This window comes from Mandrillus leucophaeus, unplaced genomic scaffold, assembly GCF_000951045.1.
Source record: "Mandrillus leucophaeus isolate KB7577 unplaced genomic scaffold, Mleu.le_1.0 Scaffold77, whole genome shotgun sequence".
Classification (NCBI taxonomy): domain Eukaryota; kingdom Metazoa; phylum Chordata; class Mammalia; order Primates; family Cercopithecidae; genus Mandrillus; species Mandrillus leucophaeus.
Genome location: NW_012108363.1, coordinates 7145498 through 7166614, shown reverse-complemented (window position 1 = coordinate 7166614; position 21117 = coordinate 7145498). Strand labels below are relative to the sequence as shown.

Sequence of the window (21117 nt, the reverse complement as noted above, 5' to 3'; positions counted from 1 at the left end):
AGTCATCTGTGTACCCCTGGCATGATTTAAGGTATAACTATGTCTCTTCCTTAATAATATTTACTTAATACATTCCTTTTAATAAACCCCTGTTTTTCTTTGATAAACAAAAAGAGAAATGTAGCACTATTCTAAGTGAAAAATCAACATGACTTTCCATGAATACATTAACAGGTATAAAAATAAATAATGAGATATTAAAATTAAGGCCGTTTCTCCCTTTGATAAAAATATAAATGTGAAGGTGTTACAGAGGTATGAATGTCATCATAGATCTAAAATGAGACATTATATTTACTATAATCAAAGATATTAAAAAGGAAATTGAAAGGAAAATGACCTTCTCATACATAATGCCAAGCATCACGATACCTGAAACTATCTTACATACTACTGAGTTCCAAATTTTGGGAAACATAGCTTCTTCCTCTCGTTGCATCCTTTGAATAGCTTAGCTGTTAGAAGGTCCTCTTCTCATTACGTTGACATCTATCTATATCCATGAAGCATCCACAAATGATCCTGTACTTCAGAGCCATTCAGATCAAGTTTGATCCCCTGAGCAAGATTCATGACAGTTTTTTGGATACTTTGAAGTATTTTCCCTTCGCTAAACTACCTCAGTTCTTCCCATTTTTCCTTATATGAAGCAATTCTTTAGTAGTACTCACCTACTTTCTGCTTTTCAATATATTTACTACCTTTCTCAGTTAGGATTCTTCTGAGAAAGAGAACCAATAGAGTGTGGAGGGGGTGAATGGAGGGATGGATGAAATAATTGGGGAGGGAGGCAAGAAGGGGGAGAGAGAGAGAGAGAGAGACAGACTAGCTCATGTGATTATGGAGGCTGGCAACTTCAAGATACGCAGGGTGAGAAGAGCCATTGTCCAGTTCATGTCTAAAGGCTATCTGCTGAGGAATTTCCTTTTGCCCAGGAAAGGTCAGCCTTCATCCTATTTAGGCCTTCAACTGAATCTATGAGGCCTACCCATATTATGGAGAGAAATCTGCTTTACCGAGAGTCCACTGCTTTAAATGTAAATCTCATCCACAAATATGTTCATAATTGACAACGTGAGCTCAGAATAGTAAAGTGATTTGTCTAATGCATACTTTGCAGCTTATTAGAATGTAGTAGACTCCTGCATATTAAAAATTTAATACTCTCCAAAAATGTTGAACAAAGCAACCCAAAGATTGCGGTCAGTCAGTGATGGATGTGGGATGATGGCAGTGATATGATCTTTATTATTAGCCATGTCAACAACACTAGCTAACATGAAATTGAGAGTGTGCTATCTGCTAGGCACAGTTCTCATTGCTTTTCTCATATTATGTCATCCTCATATTACCCTGTAAGTTGGGTTCTACTTTTATTTATTTTGAATGGATCCAGAACCTGAATGATAGAAGAGTTAAGTAACTTGTCCAGGTTTATATGGAGCTTCTAAGAGGTAGGGATAAGACTCAAACTCAGGGGCCAGGTGTGGTGGCTAACTCCTATAATCCCAGCACTTTGGGAGGCCGAGGCAGGCAGATCACTTGAGGTCAGAATCACTCCCTGGCCAACACGGTGAAACCCCTTCTCTACTAAAAATACAAAAATTAGCTGGGCATAGTGATGTGCGCCTCTAGTCTCAGCTACTCAGGAAGCCGAGGCAGGAGAATCGCTTGAACCCAGAAGGCGGAGGTTGCAGTGAGCCAATATCATGCTACTGCACTCCAGTCTGGGCAACAGAAAAAGACTCCATCTTAAATAAATAAATAAATAAAGACTCAGATAGCTGTAACCACTAAATGGCCCTAGTCCCTGCTCTTCCCCCACTGAAAGCACTGACTGCAGAATGTAACCGATGGCCACAGTCTGGAAATGTAGGTGCCTATTTGACTTACTGAATCCTGTTAGATGGATAATTGATGTCCTAGTTGACTGGCTGGCAAGTCACTCAGAGTGGCTACAACAGAATGGCATACCATTGACACACTGTTGACTGATGATTTCTAAAGCCTGAATTGGGCCATGTGCACATGTACAGTGGGGTTTGTGTGTGCCAGATCCAAACCCTTCTGACATGCTAAAAGTGCAGATTTGCTTAGTGAATGTCAGAGGCAAGAATCACCTGGGACAATGCATCATAGATATAAGTTCAAGGATAAGGGAAATGTGTTAATGAACCACATTTGTTTCAGTTTCTCACAGTTCACTAAACTGTGCTTTGCTAATGAAGAACAACACAGTAAACATGTTATGTAATATCACTGAGCACATCACGTACTGTAATAGAATACCACGAAATCGTTATGATGTATATACACCAATATTTACAGAATATATGGCCATACAGTGGTCACCATCTCGGTTTTCACCTTTTTCAATATCTTTCTTTAAAGTGTAGGGTCTGGATCTGAACATAGTATTCCAGATATACTCTCACTGTAGTGAGTAAAGCAGGACCATCCTCCCTTCTTTTTAGGTACCACAGTCTAAAAGCTTTCTGGCAGTCAGTGGACTCAGCAAACTCATATTGATTTTGATATTTATTCGTATGAAAAGTATTTTTTGTACCCACCATGTATGAGACACTTGTTGTAGGCACTGGGGATGCATGGGTGAACAAAAGAAAATCCCTGCCTCATTGATCTTTCATTATAGTAGAAGGAGACAGATTTAAAATACAGACAATCAGCCAGGCATGGTAGCACACACCTGTAATCCCAGCACTTTGGGAGGCCGAGGCAGGCGGATCACCTGAGGTCAGGAGTTCAAGAGCAGCCTGGCCAACATGGTGAAACCCAGGCTCTACTAAAAATACAAAAATTAGCTGGGCATGGTGGCATGCACCTGTAATCCCAACTACTCAGGAGGCTGAGGCAGGAGAATCGCTTGAACTCAGGAGGCAGAGACTGCAGTAAGCCAAGATCGCCCCACTGCACTCCAGCCTGGGCAACAGAGTGAGACCCTGTCTCATAATATATATATGTATATATATATATAATCAGATTTATAATAAAATTCTAAGCTATGCTAAGTGAACTGGGGAAAGAGAAAGCAAGAGTAAGAGGATGGAGAATAAAGAGGCTACTGTGGTAGGCAAGGAGGTCAAGGCAACCAGGTAGGCATGGAGGACAGAGGGAGGCACTTCAGGCACAGAGAAAAAGAAGTACAAATTCCTCTAGGCAGGAAGGCACGTGGATTGTTTGAAGAACGGAAAGAGGCCAGTCCTGCTGGAGGAGTAGTAATATGGAGAAATCCAGTAAGAAAGAAGAATATTGAGGAGGTAGTAGCAGAGTGGATCATGTAGGGTCTTGTAATTAGGAGTTTGAATTTAAGTCTAGCTGTGACAGAAAGCCATTGAAGGATTTTTCCCCCATGAGAATGACATAATCTGTGTTAAATTTGAAAAGGATTACCTGACTGCTCTGAGGATAATAGAATTTAGGAGGGCAAGAGTAGAAGCAGGGAAATCAATATGGACTAAAACAGCTATGTTTACATTTCTAAGATATGATCATTTTTAATTATCTTTTAATTTGATTTATAATTTAATGGCACTAAAGTCAGAAAATGTGTTCTGTGTGGCACTGTTGTCTGGCATTTCTTTGTGAACTAGGACATTATTTTTGCAAATGCTTTAGTGTTATTGAAAATAACATAGATCCTCAATTTCTTGGGTGCAGAGCTCTACACATCCATTAGTTCAAACTAGTTAAATATTATTATTCAGAGTGTCCATATTCTTGCTATTATTTGGTCAGCAGAATCTATCATTTTCTAATAGACTTTTGTTAAAATTTCATGCTAGCATTTGCTAAATTTCCTTCATATTTCTGACAACTTTTAATTAATATGTTTTAAGCTACATTGATAGATGCATGCCTGGTCATGATTTATAGCTTCCGGTCATATTTTGTTGTTTTATGTGCAGTCTCTATGGAGTACATGAATACTCTTTGCCTTAAATACTGTTTTGTCTAATACTAATTTTGATACCCAGCTTCCTTTTTAACTTTTATTTTAAGTTCAGGGGTATGTACCCTGAACTTAAATGCACAGGATGTGCAGATTTGTTACATAGGTAAATGTATGTCATGGGAGTTTGTTATACAGGTTATTTCCTCACCCAGACATTAAGTCTGTTAATAGTACCCATGAGTTATCTTTCCTGATCCTTTCCTTCCTCCCTCCTTCCACCCTCTGATAGCCCTCAGTGGGTTTATGTTCTCCAGCTTGCTCTTAGTAAGACTTTGCCTAGGGTATCATTTGCTGTATCTTTATTTCCAGCCTTTCTATATTGTTTTGCTTTAAATGTCTCTTTTATAAGCAGCATTTACTTGCAATTTTGTATATGTTATGGATATTTTCTATTCCTACTGTCTTGGTTTGTATTTCTTCTCTACCATTCTCTTTCTTTTTTCCTTTTTTGTTTTTGTTTTTTGTTTCATTTTGTTTTTGTTGAGACAGAGCCTTGCTCTGTTGCCCAGCCTGGAGCGCAGTGGCACGATCTCAGCTCACTGCCAACTCTGCCTCCCGGATTCAAGTGATTCTGCTGCCACAGCCTCCTGAGTAGCTGGGATTACAGCTGCGTGCCACCATGCCAAGCTAATTTTTGTATGTTTAGTAGAGACAGGGTTTCACCATATTGGCCAGGCTGGTCTTTAACTCCTGACCTCAAATGATCCACCCACCTCGGCCTCCAAAAGTGCTGGGATTACAGGTGTGAGCCACTGTGCCCGGCCCTTCTTTTCTCCTTTTTAAACATTTTTTTTTTTTTGGTCTTTCTTTCTGGCAGTTTCTTTTGTATTCCTTCTCTTTCTGTTCTACTGGCTTCAGGACCACAGATGGCATTTCATTTATTTTATGGCCACTTTAATTTTTAACATTTATATTTATTAAGTATTTATATTATCTCTCTTAGATATGTTATAGGGATCAGTCTGCTTTAACTGTCCAGTAACCTCTCTGGCAACCTTTCCTGTCCCTCCCCCTGAATATATAAACCTTGCAGCGGTGAGCTTCACTGCTGTCTCATCTCTTTGAGAACTCTTAATGCCCTCTCTGATTCACTTGAGCTAAACACACAGTCAGTCTCCATGGCCTGCTTCTAGATCCTTATGCCAGCAAGTCTGTGACTACAGCCTACATTCTAGTTAGTATTTCTGCTTCTGGTCCACAAAGATGGTAATCCCCCAAAATGTTTTACTGTGGTAAAATACACATGACATAAAATTTACCGTGTTAACTAAAGTGTATAATTCAGTGGTATCGAGTACATTGATAGTGTTGCGTAACCATCACCATCATCTAGTTTGACGATGTTTTTTATTACCCCAGACAGAAGCCCCATATTCATTCAGCAGTCCCTTTTATTTCTTTCTCCAGCCCCTGGCAACTGCTAATCTACTTTCCTGTGGAATTGCCTACTCTGGATATTTCATATAAATAGGATCATATAGTATGTGACTTTTGTATCTGGTTTCTTTTACTTAGCATAATGTTTGCAAGGTTCATCCATGCTGTAGCATGTATCCATACCTCATTTTTACAGGGGAATAATATTCCACAGTATGGATACATCACATTTTGCTTATTCATTCATCTACTGTTGGGCATTTGTGTTGTTTCCACCCTTTGATTATTATGAATAGTGCTACTATGAGCATTTGTGTACAAGTTTTTGTTTGAACATCTGTTTCCAATTCTTTTCGGGGTATACTTAGTAGAGTTGCTGGGTAATATGGCAATTCCATGCTTAACTTATTGAGGAATGGACAAACTGTTTTTCATAGCAGTGGCACCCTTTTACATTCCCACCAGCAATGTATGAGGGTTCCAATTTCTCTACATTCTTGCCGATATATGTTATTTTCTGTGGTTTTTTTTTTTTCTGTTATAATTATTCCAGTGGGTGTGAAGAATTACCCAGTTTTTAGTCTCATTTTGACTTACTGGTTTTCCATTTGTTGTTGTTGTTGTTAGCCTAACATTGCTGTGGGCTTGGAACAAAAGAGTCAATCAAAACATGACCTGATCTCTCCATTTTTACTGAAACCTGAAGTCTTTTATCAATTCTGGCCATAATTCTTAAGTAGATGAATTGAATGAAGCACCCATAAGCCAAAGTGTCTGATCATATAGTCATTACTTTTCTAAGAGTGTGAAAGGAGATATTCTCTTTGTGGGGTTAGATAGACAAATACCAATTAAAGCAATCAAAGGTTGCTTCAACAAATTTCCTCTTTTGACATCACCCCTTTCCAACCAAACTAATATAATGCAGACATTAGCTAGTTAAATGAGGACAGTGGAGACTATATGTGCTTTTCCTATGAGAATTGAGCTTCCTCAAAGGATTAGTGACAACTACAAAATCACTCTTGTCTCTCTTTTGACCTGTCCACAAAACTAGAAATTTTGGCCAGCCACAAAAGAAATTTAGGGCACACAAAAATAATTAAGAAATGTACATATTACCTGTATTTTTCAATACTTTTTTAATAATGGTCATGTTTCTATGAATATTTTTGTATTTTATATTAATGATATTTATGATTATGAACATATTGTTTATTCATGACTTTTTATGATCATAAAAAGCAATACATGCTCATTTCTTTTTCCAACAAAAAAATTGAAAGCACATACTATACTTAAGAACTTTAACGACTCAGCAGGCTTACAATATGAAGGTCTCAGCCTCGGATTTGAATAATGAGCCTGGGATCCAGGTCAGGTTCTGCATGACCTGAAGATTACTACTTAACTTTTCTGTAAATCTGATCATCACTTTGCGTCCAGTCATGAAATATTTTGTTTGAATACTCTCATTTTGTCCTGCCCTCCTTGACTGCCCCACCCAGGTGAAACTGATTTAGGACGCCACACGGACTTAGTGTTTCATGTCCTAACTTTAATCAGCAGTTACCTAGACTTTCTCCATTCTCCCCAAGCCTAGTTCTTCCATATGGCAGCTGGTGAAATTCATCCCTCCTCCCAGACTGGAAGGCTCATAGGAAAAGAACAGCATTGACTTTGGAACTGTCAGACACCTTTTCGGTCAAGGTGCCTTTTCATGTGTCCCTAATCATCCCTAATCATACCATGTCAGCTAGATACACATTCTGTGCAGGGCTCTCTTCTTATTCTTTATTTTTTATTAATTTTTTTAGAGATGGGATCTCACTGTATCACCCAGTCTGGAGTGCAGTGGCCAGACTGTAGCTCACTGTAACCTCATACTCCTGGACTCAAGTGTTCCTCTCAACTCTGCCTCCCCAGTAACTAGGACTATAAGCACACGTCACCATGCCCTGCTAATTTTTTCTTTTTTGTAGAGACAGGATCTTATTATGTTGCCCTGGCTGGTCTCAAACTCCTCGCCTCAAGTGATCTTCCCTCCTTGGCCTCCCAGAGCATTGGGTTTACAGACGTGAGCCACTGCACCCATCCCCGTCCTGTTCTTTAATATTAAATATTGTTAGCACATATTGTGTCCTCACCCTTTACTTGGCACTATGCTGTCTGTTTAGCATATGTCATCTTCTCACAGACACCTATGAGGCAGTGCTATTCTCTGCCTCATACTTTAATAGGTGGGAAAATGGAGATACAGCAGTTAAGCTACCCACCTGCACAGCTGGTGAATGGTCAGGTTCTAGTTCCAGCCTGCCTGCCTAGAGTCATCCTCTTAATCACTACATATAAAGCAGAAACCGACCACGTGCTAACACCACTGTCAGTCTGATGGTGCTGACAGAGCTTAGCAACCATCAGTGCCAAATTAACCCCCTATTTAAAAATATAAGTTCGGAGGTACAAACATGATGCTAAATTCCTTATCCATGCAATTTAATCCACTTAGTTCTGTAAGGGAGGTACTGTTATTATCTCCATCTTGTACGTTATTGTCCCCATTTTCCAGCTGAAGAAACTAAGGCTGTGTAATCTAGGGTTACTAGTTCAGAAATAGCACAGCTAGGATGTTAGGTCTGGATACCTCCAAAGCCCTAACTAACCACAGCAGCACACCACAAAGAAAGGCTAGAGTAACTCCAGGGTTAGTAGTCTGGGCTTTGGGGGTTTTTTCCCTATGTTATTCTGATTTTTTAAGAGGTCATATCTCCTTCAAACTGGTCAGCATTAGACTGGGTGTATTTCCTCTACAGCAAACCAGTTTGTATCCCTCCTGTGATTAGCCAGTCTCTATGTAGTTGTTTTTCTCTCCATGTTAGTAATTCCGATCTCAACTTGTACTTCTCCCTGAAAGCCTCACATTGACTTTATCCAAACTTTTCCTGAAAGAGGGGTTCTGACTCCCCAGAATGCCATACACTGTTCTGTGAAAGGTCAAAATCCAAAGCAACAGACCCTCACTGATGGAGGGAGGAAAAATAGGCAAAGAGAACCAACGAAAGTGTGGGGGCCAGCCACAAAGCCAGACTTGTGCTCTCAGATCTGCAGGAGCTCTTGACCACTGCAAATCCAAGCATACCTTGCATGGAAGAGCCCTGTTTGCAAATGTGGCCAAAAGCCAGAGAAGTTTGGCCCACAGAGTTTCTGCAACAAAGAATGGGGTGGAACAGTCTTGTCTGTATTGCTGTCTGTGCCATGAAATTAACCTTCCATGTGAAAAGCACATCTTATTCTTGGTATCAGTCAAGTTTTAATGCTTTAATATTGGAATGTGATTGACTTCATGGGGAAGAGACAGAGCTGCCTCCTTGAACTGCAGGAGTCTCTCTGCTTACTGGCTTTCTCAGAAACCCTGGCAAGTCTCTCTCCCTATCTATGAAGAATTCTCTAACTGTCCAACCAGTGCTGAAGTCTTTTCTTCATCACAGCTCTTAAACTTTTCTTAGACTACACATTCCACTGTAATAGAACAAGCGGAAAGTGCTCAACTCTAGAGTGCTAGTCCTGTCTTTGCAACTTACCAGCATGAAAGTCTGGGTAAGTTGTGCCCCACACCCAGCCTCAGTCTCCCCATTTATAAAATGTCAATTATACTTATTCACCAGTATTGTAGACATTAAGCCATCCAACAAGCTCTACTGAGAGTCCACCAGAGGTGAGGATAGCTACGAAGCCCTTTCATGTTTTAAAGAGCTAAAATGAGAGATAGCTAAGCCATACTTGTATATATAAAGCAATCATTAAAGTAGCATTCCCTAAAACGGGTCCTGTTAACATGTACTTTAAAAAAAAGTACTTTTTTCCTGTAAATTTTTTTAAGTTCTTTGTAGATTCTGGATATTAACCCTTTGTCAGATGGGTAGATTGCAAAAATTTTCTCACATTCTGTAGGTTGCCTGTTCACTCTGATGGTAGTTTCTTTTGCTGTGCAGAAGCTCTTTAGTTTGATTAGATACCATTTGTCCATTTTGGCTTTTGTTGCCATTGCTTCTGGTGTTTTAGACATGAAGTCCTTGCCCATGCCTATGTTCTGAATGGTATTGCCTAGGTTTTCTTCTAGGGTTTTTATGGTTTTAGGTCTAACGTTTAAGTCTTTAATTCATCTTGAATTAATTTTTGTATAAGGTGTAAGGAAGGGATCCAATTTCAGCTTTCTACATATGGCTAGCCAGTTTTCCCAACACCATTTATTAAATAGGGAATCCTTTCCCCATTTCTTGTCTTTGTCAGGTGTGTCAAAGATCAGATGGTTGTACATGTGTGGTGTGATTTCTGAGGCCTCTGTTCTGTTCCTTTGGTCTATATATCTGTCTTGGTACCAGCACCATGCTGTTTTGGTTACTGTGGCCTTTTAGTATAGTTTGAAGCCAGGTGGCATGATGCCTCCAGTTTTGGTTTTTTTTTTGTTTGTTTGTTTGTTTGTTTTTTTGCTTAGGATTGCCTTGGCAATGAGGGCTCTTTTTTGGTTCTGTATGAACTTTACATTAGTTTTTTCCAATTCTGTGAAGAAACTCATTGGTAGCTTGATGGGACTGAAATTGACTCTATAAATTACCTTGGGCAGTATGGCCATTTTTATCATATTGATCCTTCCTATCCATGAACATGGAATGTTCTTCCATTTGTTTGTGTCCTCTTTTATTTTGCTGAGCAGTGGTTTGTAGTTCTCCTGGAAAAGAGGTCCTTCACATCCCTTGTAAATTGGATTTCTAGGTATTTTATTCCCTTTGTATCAATTGTGAATGGGAGTTCACTCATTAATTGGCTCTCTGTTTGTCTGTTATTGGTGTATAGGAATGCTTGTTATTTTTGGCATATTGATTTTGTATCCTGAGACTTTGCTGAAGTTGTTTATCAGCTTAAGGAGATTTTGGGTAGAGACGATGGGACTTTCTAAATATACAATCATGTCATCTGCAAACAGGGACAATTTGACTTCCTCTTTTCCTAATTGAACACCCTTTATTTCTTTCTCTTGCCTGATTGCCCTGGCCAGAACTTGCAACACTATGTTGAATAGGAGTGGTGAGAGAGGGTATCCCTGTTTTCTGCCAGTTTTCAAAGGGAATGCTTCCAGTTTTTGCCCATTCAGTATGATATTGGCTCTTGGTTTGTCATGAATAGCTCTTATTATTTTGAGATACGTCCCATCAATACCTAGTTTATTGAGAGTTTTTAGCATAAAGGCTGTTGAATTTTGTTGAAGGCCTTTTCTGCATCTATGGAGATAATTGTGTGGTTTTTGTTGTTGGTTCTGTTTATGTGATGGATTATGTTTATTGATTTGCATGTATTGAACTAGCCTTACATCCCAGAGATGAAGCTGACTTGATCATGGTGGATAAGCTTTTTGATGTGCTGCTGGATTTGGTTCGCCATTATTTTATTGAGGATTTTCGCATCGATGTTCATCAGGGATATTGGTCTAAAATTCTCTTTTTTTGTTGTGTCTCTGCCAGGCTTTGGCATGAAGATGATGCAGGCCTCATAAAATGAGTTACAGAGGATTCCCTCTTTTTCTATTGATTGGAATAGTTTCAGAAGGAATGGTACCAGCTCCTCTTTGCACCTCTGGAAGAATTCAGCTGTGAATCCATCTGGTCTTGGATTTGTTTTGGTTGGTAGGCTATTAGTTCTTACCTGAATTTCAGAGCCTATTGGCTATTGGTCTATTCAGGGATTCAACTTCTTCCTGGTTTAGTCTTGGGAGAGTGTAAGTGTTCAGGAAATTATCCATTTCTTCTAGCTTTTCTAGTTTATTTGTGTAGAGCTGTTTATAATATTCTCTGATGATCATTTGTATTTCTGTGGGATTGGTGGTGATATCCCCTTTATCGTTTTTTATTGCATCTGTTTGATTCTTCTCTCTTTTCTTCTTTATTAGTGTTGCTAGTGGTCTATCAATTTTGTTGATCTTTTCAAAAAACCAGCTTCTAGATTCACTGATTTTTTAGAAGGGTTTTTTATGCCTCTATCTCCTTCAGTTCTGCTCTGATCTTAGTTATTTCTTGCCTTCTGCTAGCTTTTGAATTTATTCACTCTTGCTTCTCTAGTTCTTTTAATTGTGATGTGAGGGTGTTGATTTTAGATCTTTCCTGCTTTCTCTTGTGAGCATGTAGTGCTATAAGTTTCCCTATACATACTGCTTTAAATGTGTCCCAGAGATTCTGGTATGTTGTGTCTTTGTTCTCATTGGTTTCAAAGAACATCTTTATTTCTGCCTTCGTTTTGTTATTTACCCTGTAGTCATTCCGGAGCAGTTGTTTAGTTTCCATGTAGGTGTGTGGTTTTGAGTGAGTTTCTTAATCCTGAGTCCTAATTTGATTGCACTGTGGTCTGAGGGACAGTTTGTTGTGATTTCTGTACTTTTACAATTGCTGAGGAGTGCTTTACTTCCAATTATGTGGTCAATTTTGGAATAAGTGTGATGTTGTGCTGAGAAGAATGTATATTCTGTTGATTTGGGGTGGTGAGTTCTGTAGATGTCTGTTAGGTCTTCTTGTTGCAGAGCTGAGTTCAAGTCCTGGATATCCTTGTTAACCTTCTGTCTTGTTAATCTGTCTAATATTGACAGCGGGGTGTTAAAGTCTCCCATTATTATTGTGTGGAAGTCTAAGTCTCTTTGTGGGTCTCTAAGGACTTGCTTTATGAATCTGGGTGTTCCTGCATTGGGTGCATATATATTTAGGATAGTTAGCTCTTCTTGTTGAATTGATCCCTTTACCATTATGTAATGGCCTTCTTTGTCTCTTTTGATTGATCTTCGTTGGTTTAAAATCTGTTTTATCAGAGACTAGAATTGCAACCCCTACTATTTTTTGCCTTCCATTTGCTTGGTAGATCTTCCTCCTTCCCTTTATTTTGAGCCTATGTGTGTCTCTGCATGTGAGATTTGTCTCCTGAATATAGCACACTGATGGTTCTTGACTCTTTATCCAATTTTCCAGTCTGTGTCTTTTAATTGGGGCATTTAGCCCATTTACATTTTAGGTTAATATTGTTATGTGAGAATTTGATCCTGTGATTATGATGTTAGCTGGTTATTTTGCCCTTTAGTTGATGCAGTTTCTTCCTAGTGTTGATGGCCTTTACAATTTGGCATGTTTTTGCAGTGGCTAGTATGGGTTGTTTCTTTCCATATTTAGTGCTTCCTTCAGGAGTTCTCATAAGGCAGACCTGGTGGTGACAAAATCTCTCAGCATTTGCTTTTCTGTAAAGGATTTTATTTCTCCTTAACTTATGAAGCTTAGTTTGGCTGGATATGAAATTCTGGGTTGAAAATTCCCTTCTTTAAGAGTATTGAATATTGGCCCCACTGTCTTCTGGCTTGTAGAGTTTCTACCAAGAGATCTGCTGTTTGTCTGTTGAGCCAACCTTTGTAAGTAACATTTCTCTCTGGCTGCCCTTAACACTTTTTCCTTCATTTCAACTTTGGTGAATCTGACAATTATGTGTCCTGGGGTTGCTATTCTTGAGGAGTATCTTTGTGGTGTTCTCTGTATTTCCTCAATTTGAACATTGGCCTGCTTTGCTAGGTTGGGGAAGTTCTCTTGGATAATACTCTGAAGAGTGTTTCCCAACTTGGTTCCATTCTCCCCGTCACTTTCAGTTACACCAATGAAATGTAGATTTGGTGTTTTCACATAGTCCCATATTTCTTGGAGGCTTTGTTCATTTCTTTTTACTCTTTTTTCTCTAAACTTCTCTTCTCACTTTATTTCATTACTTTGATCTTCAATCACCAATACCCTTTCTTCTACTTGCTCGAATCAGCTATTGAAACTTGTGCATGTGTCACGTAGTTCTCATGCCATAGTTTTCAGTTTCATCCAGTCATTTAAGCTCTTCTCTACACTGTTTATTCTAGTTAACCATTCGTCTAATCTTTTTTCAAGGTTTTTAGCTTCTTTGTGATAGGTTTGAACATCCTCCTTTAGCTCAGAGAAATTTGTTATTACTGACCTTCTGAAGCCTACTTCTGTCAGCTCATCAAAGTCATTCTCCATCCAGCTTTGTTCCATTGCTAGTGAGGAGCTGTGATCCTTTGGAAGAGAAGAGTCGCTCTGGTTTTTAGAATTTTCAGCTTTTCTGCTCTGGTTTCTCCCCATCTTTGTGGTTTTATCTACCTTTGGTCTTTGATGTTGGTGACCTACAGATGGGGTTTTGGTGTGGATGTCCTTTTTGTTGATGTTGATGCTATTCCTTTCTGTTTGTTAGTTTTCCTTCTAACAGTCAGGTCCCTCAGCTGCAGCTCTTTTGGAGTTTGCTGGAGGTCCACTCCAGACCCTGTTTGCCTGAGTGTCACCATCAGAGGCTGCAGAACAGCAAATATTGCAGAACAGCAAATATTGCTGCCTGATCCTTCCTCTGGAAGCTTCACCCCAGAGGGGCACCTGCCTGTATGAGGTGTCAGTTGGCCCCTGCTAGGAGGTGTCTCCCACTTAGGCTATACAGGGGTCAGGGACCCACTAGAGGAGGCAGTCTGTCGTTCTCTGAGCTCAAACACCGTGCCGGGAGAACCACTACTGTCTTCAGAGCTGTCAGACAGGGATGTTTAAGTCTGCAGAAGTTTCTGCTGCCTTTTCTTCAGCTATGCCCTGCCCCCGGAGGTGGAGTCTACAGAGGCAGCAGGCCTGGCTGAGCTGCATTGGGCTCTGCCCAGTTCAAGGTTCCCCAGCCACTTTATTTACCTACTCAAGCCTCAGCAATGGTGGACACCCCTCTCCCTGCCAGGCCGCTGCCTCGCAGGTTGATCTCAGACTCCTGTGCTAGCAGTGAGCAAGGCTCCATGGGTGTGGGACCTGCTGAGCTAGGCGCGAGATATAATCTCCAGCTGTGCCATTTGCTAAGACCATTGGAAAAGTGTAGTATTTGGGTGGGAGTGTCCTGTTTTTCCAGGTACTGTCTGAAATGGCTTCCCTTGGCTAGGAAGGGGAAATCCTCCAACCTCTTGCACTTCCCAGATGAGGCAATGCCCCACCCTGCTTCAGCTCACCCTCTGTGGGCTGCATTCACTGTCCAACCAGTCCCAATGAGATGAACCAGGTACCTCAGTTGGAAATGCAGAAATCACCCTCTTCTCCATCAGTCACGCTGGGAGCTGCAGACTGGAGCTGCTCCTATTCAGCCATCTTGGAACAGACCTGGGGGCTCAAATGTTTTTGGCTTATATTTTAAGAATGGCTACTTACATATTATGGGAAAGTTTTTTATAGAACACTGGAAAATGCTAGCAAGAAGGCTCAGGCAGTTAGAAGAGATGTTGTTTTGTGTGTTGTGAAGATGAAATTGTCACCTGAGAAACAGAAGAGTGCATTGTTCATTGTCAAGTGCCACCTTCCCAGCCTGTCTCTGATCTCACAGGGGTTTGGGATTGTTATATGAGTGTTAATTTTGTCTTTCTAAATGCAGAACAAAGATCTAGACTACCTTTTATACTCCTGTTATAGTTCCTGGTACTGTGATGGTTGCATAAAAGTGCAACCAATTGAGCTCTAGCATTCCTGATCACAGCCATGTAAGGATAAAACATCTGCCTCTTTACATACCCAAAAGCAACCTCTGTGACAACTGCACTCCCACAGAACTGAGTCCAGGTTACACTCCGTTACTTTGGGCTCTTGGGTTGGATGTTGAGGAAGCCATTCTTAGCCAGGGCATCCCAGTTAATCCTCTTATCTGACCTTACCCCTAAAGAAGAAAATGTATCAGTATTTTTTTCTCCTACGCAGTTTGCTGCATTTCAGGAAGCTTGACCAGCAAATTAGAATTAAAACTTTATGTCTCCTTCTGATTTCCTTATTCCTAGATAAATGTATGTAATTCAAGTCCATCTCCCCACTATCCTTTGGACACACACAGACGCACACAGGTGCATGCATGCATGCACACATGTGCACAAACACACATACACATAGTAGGAGAACCACTGATTTTTCACTTCCTGAGAAGAGTTTCTTTGAATTCTTTGTAACCTTCAAACTATGAGAGATTTGCCTTGAGATACTACCTTTATGTTAACAATTATGTTTTAATATGTCTGTCCTCTTAGAGGAGCCCCACTGATGATGTCTAGAGAGAGCAAAAAGCAAATTTTAAGCTGCCAGAAAGAGTCAACATGGAAATGCACAGAATTTTGTGAGAGTTGACAGCTGAGATAGTGTAATTGTGAACATTTTTATAAAGGAGTTTTAGTATACTGTAGAAGGCACAGAGAAACTTAAAAGACATGATGTAGGATTGAAGGAAATGCCAACTGTGCACCCTAATACATCAGACTCCTAGCCATTTCACACTTTACATTTCCCAAGCTAAACCTTCAAACCCCAAACCTCCCACCTACCAAACTCTCCCTTCAAATATTCACTCCCTCACCTCCTGCTCTGTAGCTCAGTAAATGGCTGTTGCCTCTCCAATTGCCAAGCAATACAAGGGTTATCCCTCACTCTGCCTCCTTTCTCATTCCCAAGCCCCATTAGTTACCAACCCCTGCCAGTTCTAAAAATGTAACTTTTCTTCTACTACTTCCACTTCAGTTCAGGTGGCTATTGTTTCTTAGCTGGGTGACTACAATAATATACCTGGCCTCTCATATCATGTACTTCTCTTTCTAGCAGACCCCACAAGGTAACCAGAGTGATCATGATTAGTTCACACCTTCTCCTGCTTAAAACTCTTCAGTGACTTATCATTTCTGAAGAAAGCTCAAAACCCTTAAAATGGAGTATAAAAGCAAAATGGGTAGATAGACTTGCCAGATATCTGGACATACCACAAAGCCACAGAAACAAAGATAATATGGCATTGGTATAAGAATAGATAGACAATAAGACAGTCTACAAGTCTGAGTCAGACTCAGATATATTTGGGAATTAATATGTGCCAAAGTGATACCACATAATAGTGGGGAAAAAATAATGATTGTTCAGTAGATAGTGTTGAGGAAACTGCCTTCCATTTGAATTCCTATGTAAGTACATACTGAAGTAGACTTCAGAGAGAATAAAGACTTAATATGAAAAGTAAAACTCAAATGTTGATAGAAGAAAATATATAGAATGAACTAGGAAAGGAAAGGATTTCTTTGTGAAAAATCCCAAGACACAATCCATTAGGAGAAACAAATGTTTTCTTACATCAAAAGTAAACATTTCTGTTCATCAAAGAACAGCATGGGCAATGTTAAATTGTTCTCTCTCCCTTGAGCATCAAACTCCAAGCACATCGTCTTGCTCTCTGTCCCTTAAGTATACCAAGCTCTTTTTCGCAGAGGGCCAAATACACTTGTCTGTGTCTGTGTCTGAAAAGTTCTTTGTTTTCTGGTTCAGCTAGTCAGTTCTCACTCATCCCTGTGATTTTTGCTAAAATGTCTTTCCCTTAGTAAGGCCTTTCGTGACCACCTGAGTTACAGGAGGTCTCACTGCGTGTGATCTCATTTCACCATCTACTTTGTGTTCACTGCACACATTGAGATTGCAATTATATGATCACTTACAGAACTCAGTTCAGTGTCTATGTCCGTTAGTAGTTTGTAAACTCCAGCAGACCAGGGGCTACCTGCTCAGCCCTGAGGACAGTGCTTTATGCTTAGAAGATACTTGAAAATATTAATACAGTGGATTAATGAGGGGCAGTTGGGGCACATTCACTACCACATGCCAGATGAGTGCTACATGACCAGCATAGATTCCAGGCATCTTTTGACCTTTATGTCTGCAAGAATTTGAGTAATAATGTGTGCTGCTGCTTCTTTCTGTCACCTAGAGACTCAACATCTCAAGTCTAATTTGTATCTTCTACCATTCCTTGCACTGCATTAGGAAGTGAACAAATATTTGCTGGCTGTATATCTATATGGCCTCCTCCTATCACACTAAGTTTTCTATGTTTAGATTATCACATCATTCATGCTTAATGGCTTGCCTTTTGAAAACTGACAGTTACTGTCAACCTTTCTTTAATTATTTCTTTTGTTGACAACTCTCACTCTCTGTTGACTCTTAATTTGATCTGAGCGTTCAGTTATTCAGCAAATATTTATTGAAAGTCTAATGGGTGCCAAGAATATGTGGGGCACTAGAAAAGCTGGCAGTCCCCTTGCAGTGGTGACAGATGAACATGACCCCTCAAAGGAATCATTGAGACAAAACAGCTAAACTTAGTGAAGTATTGAGAGAGACCAAAATGCTCCCAAATTTGGGCACAGTGCAGAGAGTAGCTGAATAGGAATGCTACAATGGGAAAACTGGACTGTTTCCCAGCTTATTTTGAGAAAGAGCTTCACAGTGTAGCTTCATTATTCATGACTGGAAAAAAACTTTCAAAACAATAGAAATCTACCCAAGCATATTTATAAAAAGAGACTCCAAGAAAATAGAAATAACTGTACTATAGTATTGTTCAGTAACTTGTTCTGCTTTTAAAAGGATCAATTCAGAGACAAAGCATCCTATCGAAAATAATAATGTTAATAGTAGAGATATTTGATGCTTGCTGAAGAGAAACAAACTATCCTTTGGAAGTGATTTTAATGACAAATCTTACTTTGTAGAAGTCAGTTTTTTTCCAGGGGATATTCAAAATTGCTGTTATTTTAGTAAACCCAGATCACTGCAACCAATGCCTTTTGATAATGACTGCAGAGAAGTCACTGCATTCTGACTACCCAGTGTTGCGAGCCTTCCAGAAGAATGGTTGTGCAGAGAGAGCCCTGGGTGAAGAACTTGCTGTGAGAGGACCCATGGACTATTCCTTTAGTATTTCCAAAGGCAAAATCTCATGGAAATATATTTTGTCTCAGTATAAGGGAGAATTTTCTAATGTGATCAAAAGTGAAATCGTTTGTCCACAGTGTATGAAACTCCCTGCCTACTCAAAGATGGGGTCCTTTCCAAGGTCTCTTCCTGAAACTCAAGATCTTAGAATTTTGCAGCCTAATACAGCTTTCAATTATATATAAAAATACTTTATATTTTATGATAGTTTTATATGTATCATAAAACTGTGAAGTGAGTACAGGGTGTTTCTATACATACCAAACTCAGGCTTTCCTATTAATATCTAACATTGGTAGGTGACTTTTGTCACAATTAATGAACCAATAATGATACATTATTATGAAAGTCCACCCTCTATTTCGATTACCTTTTTTTTTTTTTTTTTTAAGTAATATCCTTTTTCTGTCCAAGGTTTCTATCCACGTTATGTATAGCTCTCATGTCTCCCTACGCTCTTGGCTGTGATGATGTCTCAGATTTTCTTTGGTTTTGATGACCTCGACAGTTTTGAAGAGTACTGGTAAGGTATTTTGTAAAATGGCCATCAATTGATATTTGCTATTTCCTCATGTTTAGATGGGGATTATGAATGTCGAGGAGGAAGACCACAGAGGCAAAGTGCCGTTGTCTTTTTATCATATGAAGGGTGCATGCTATCAACATAATATACCAGTCTTCATGTTGATTTTGGTCAGCTGGCTGAGGTAGTGTTGGTCAGATATCTCAACTGTAAAATTACTCTTTTACTTCCCTTTCTATACGGTGCTCTTAGAAATGAAGATACTAGGCACAAATCACCATTAAGGAGTGAGGAGTTCATCCATGTAGATTTTTTGGAATTCCTCTATCTGGGTAGATTTGACTATTCATCCTCTTTTATCTGTTCATTTATATCTGTATACACTCATGGATATTTATTTTATGCTCTGGGTTATAATGCAATACTGCATTATTTGTTTTGTTCCTCAAATGCTTTCAGCTTTAGCTGTTGAGAGTTCTTTCGATTGTCTTCTGTGTCACTTTGACATACCCCTGATTGTAAGGTTTTTTGTTTTTTGTTTTTTAAACACTTCCTTTCTGGCATTAAAAGATGCTGCAGCCTCATGTTGAGGATTTCTTGCCCCAGAACTAGTGTCAGCCATTTCTCTAAGGAGCTCGCCTAATGTAGCTTTTGTTTGTTTGTTTGTTTATAGTTTTAAAGTATTTCCAGAGTCATTGCAGGTACTTTACACCTATTTTTCTTGATTTTGAGGGGTCTTTTTTTCAACATCATTATGTAGCCTTTAACTTCATTTCACGGATGCAGAAACTAAAAGAGAAATGATTTACCCAAGGCCACACAGTTACCATAGAAGTAGAGTTGCTATAAAGCCTAAATTGTTTGACTCCAAAGCTCACACTGCACATTTACTTTACAAGGTCAGTCTAACTTGTTACCTAAGTTAAGTGTTAGATAGAAACAGTGCTGCTGTGATCAGCCTGCCCTTTTGTTAGGAGGAAAAGTGAAAACCAGCTGAGCTTTCCTCTGGTTAGTCTTCCCTCAGGATTCCAGCCACGCTGAGAGTTCAAAGCCTTTCCTGAATGTGGGAGTTTTTGTCTGCTATCTTGTGGTTTTCACTATTTATCTGAATTCCCAGATCAGATTGTTAGCTCTTCAGAGAGCAAGGAAAATATACTACACTCTAGGATTATTAAAGTAAGTAACTTCTGGCAGCCACATCATATCAAAACAGGCTGTGATGATATGGTTGCTATCAAATACAAATATCAAAATCTGCACCTTTCATACCAGGAGAGCATAAATCTTGATTGAAGTGATATCACATTCCCTCCCCTTTCCTCCAGTTTTGAAAGCCACCTGGGGATGGGTGTTGGCTGCCATTCTGCCGTGTGCAGGTGGCTGGACTGGACTGGTCAATCCAGTCTGCATCCCCACCAGTTTTAGAAGGAAAAAGACATTAAACAGCCCACAATTTTCTTACCTCCATGACCTTCTTTTTTCATTTCAATAGATAAAATTGTATCTATTCTTTTCAAGGCTTAGCCCAAGTATTCATTCCGTCAGGAACTCTTCTTTGCTTCCCACTCCACAGCCCCAAGCTGAGAGTAATCTCATCCTTCAGGGAAGTCCCCAAACATCTTGTAGCTCCGTAATCACTCTTGTTATTCTCTGCCTAGCATATTTGTGACCATCTCCTAGTCTCCATTAGAATATAAGACTTAAAAGGTAAAGACTGAGCTTTGCCTACCTTCTGCTTGCTCACAACTTGTAGGACAATGATTTTTACATATTTGGGGCTCAATGCATTGAGTTATTATTGAATTTTCAGGCAGGTATATACCATATGGTGACAAAGGTTCAGAAAGATAGGAATGCCTGCCAGATTCCTTTTTCCATGTTCTTTGTCAGAGATTCATCCTTTAATTTCTGGCTTTGCTTTACCCTAAGAAAATGACAGCTTCTAAACCAAGAGTTGGCACGCAATGGCCTTTGAGCTACATTCAACCCTCTGCCTCTTCTTGTATCACCAGTGATCTAAGAATGGTTTTCATGTTTTTAAGTGATAGGAGGGAGAGACAAAACACAAAAAGAATAATATCTCATGGCATATTCAGTTTATATTACATTTTAAATATAAAATTGAAATTTTATGAAATTTAGATGTCATTTTCCATGAATAATATTTAATGAAATACAGTTATACCCTCTTTGTTTATGTATGGCCTAAGACAAGTTTTACACTGAAACAGCAGAGTTGAGTAGTTACAACAGGGATATACATCCCATGAAACCTAAAATATTCAGTGTCAGGACTTTCAACAAAACGTGTGTGGCCAGGCGCGGTGGCTCACGCCTGTAATCCCAGCACTTTGGGAGGCCGAGACGGGCGGATCACGAGGTCAGGAGATCGAGACCATCCTGGCTAACAT

At 39.6% G+C, this 21117-nt stretch overlaps 1 protein-coding gene across 2 annotated transcripts in view; it reads left to right on the top strand.

Moving 5' to 3' along the window:
• Window positions 1–21117, top strand: part of SGCD (sarcoglycan, delta (35kDa dystrophin-associated glycoprotein)) — a 429759-nt gene that overhangs the window by 250518 nt on the left and 158124 nt on the right. The gene's annotated exons all lie outside the window — the stretch shown is intronic.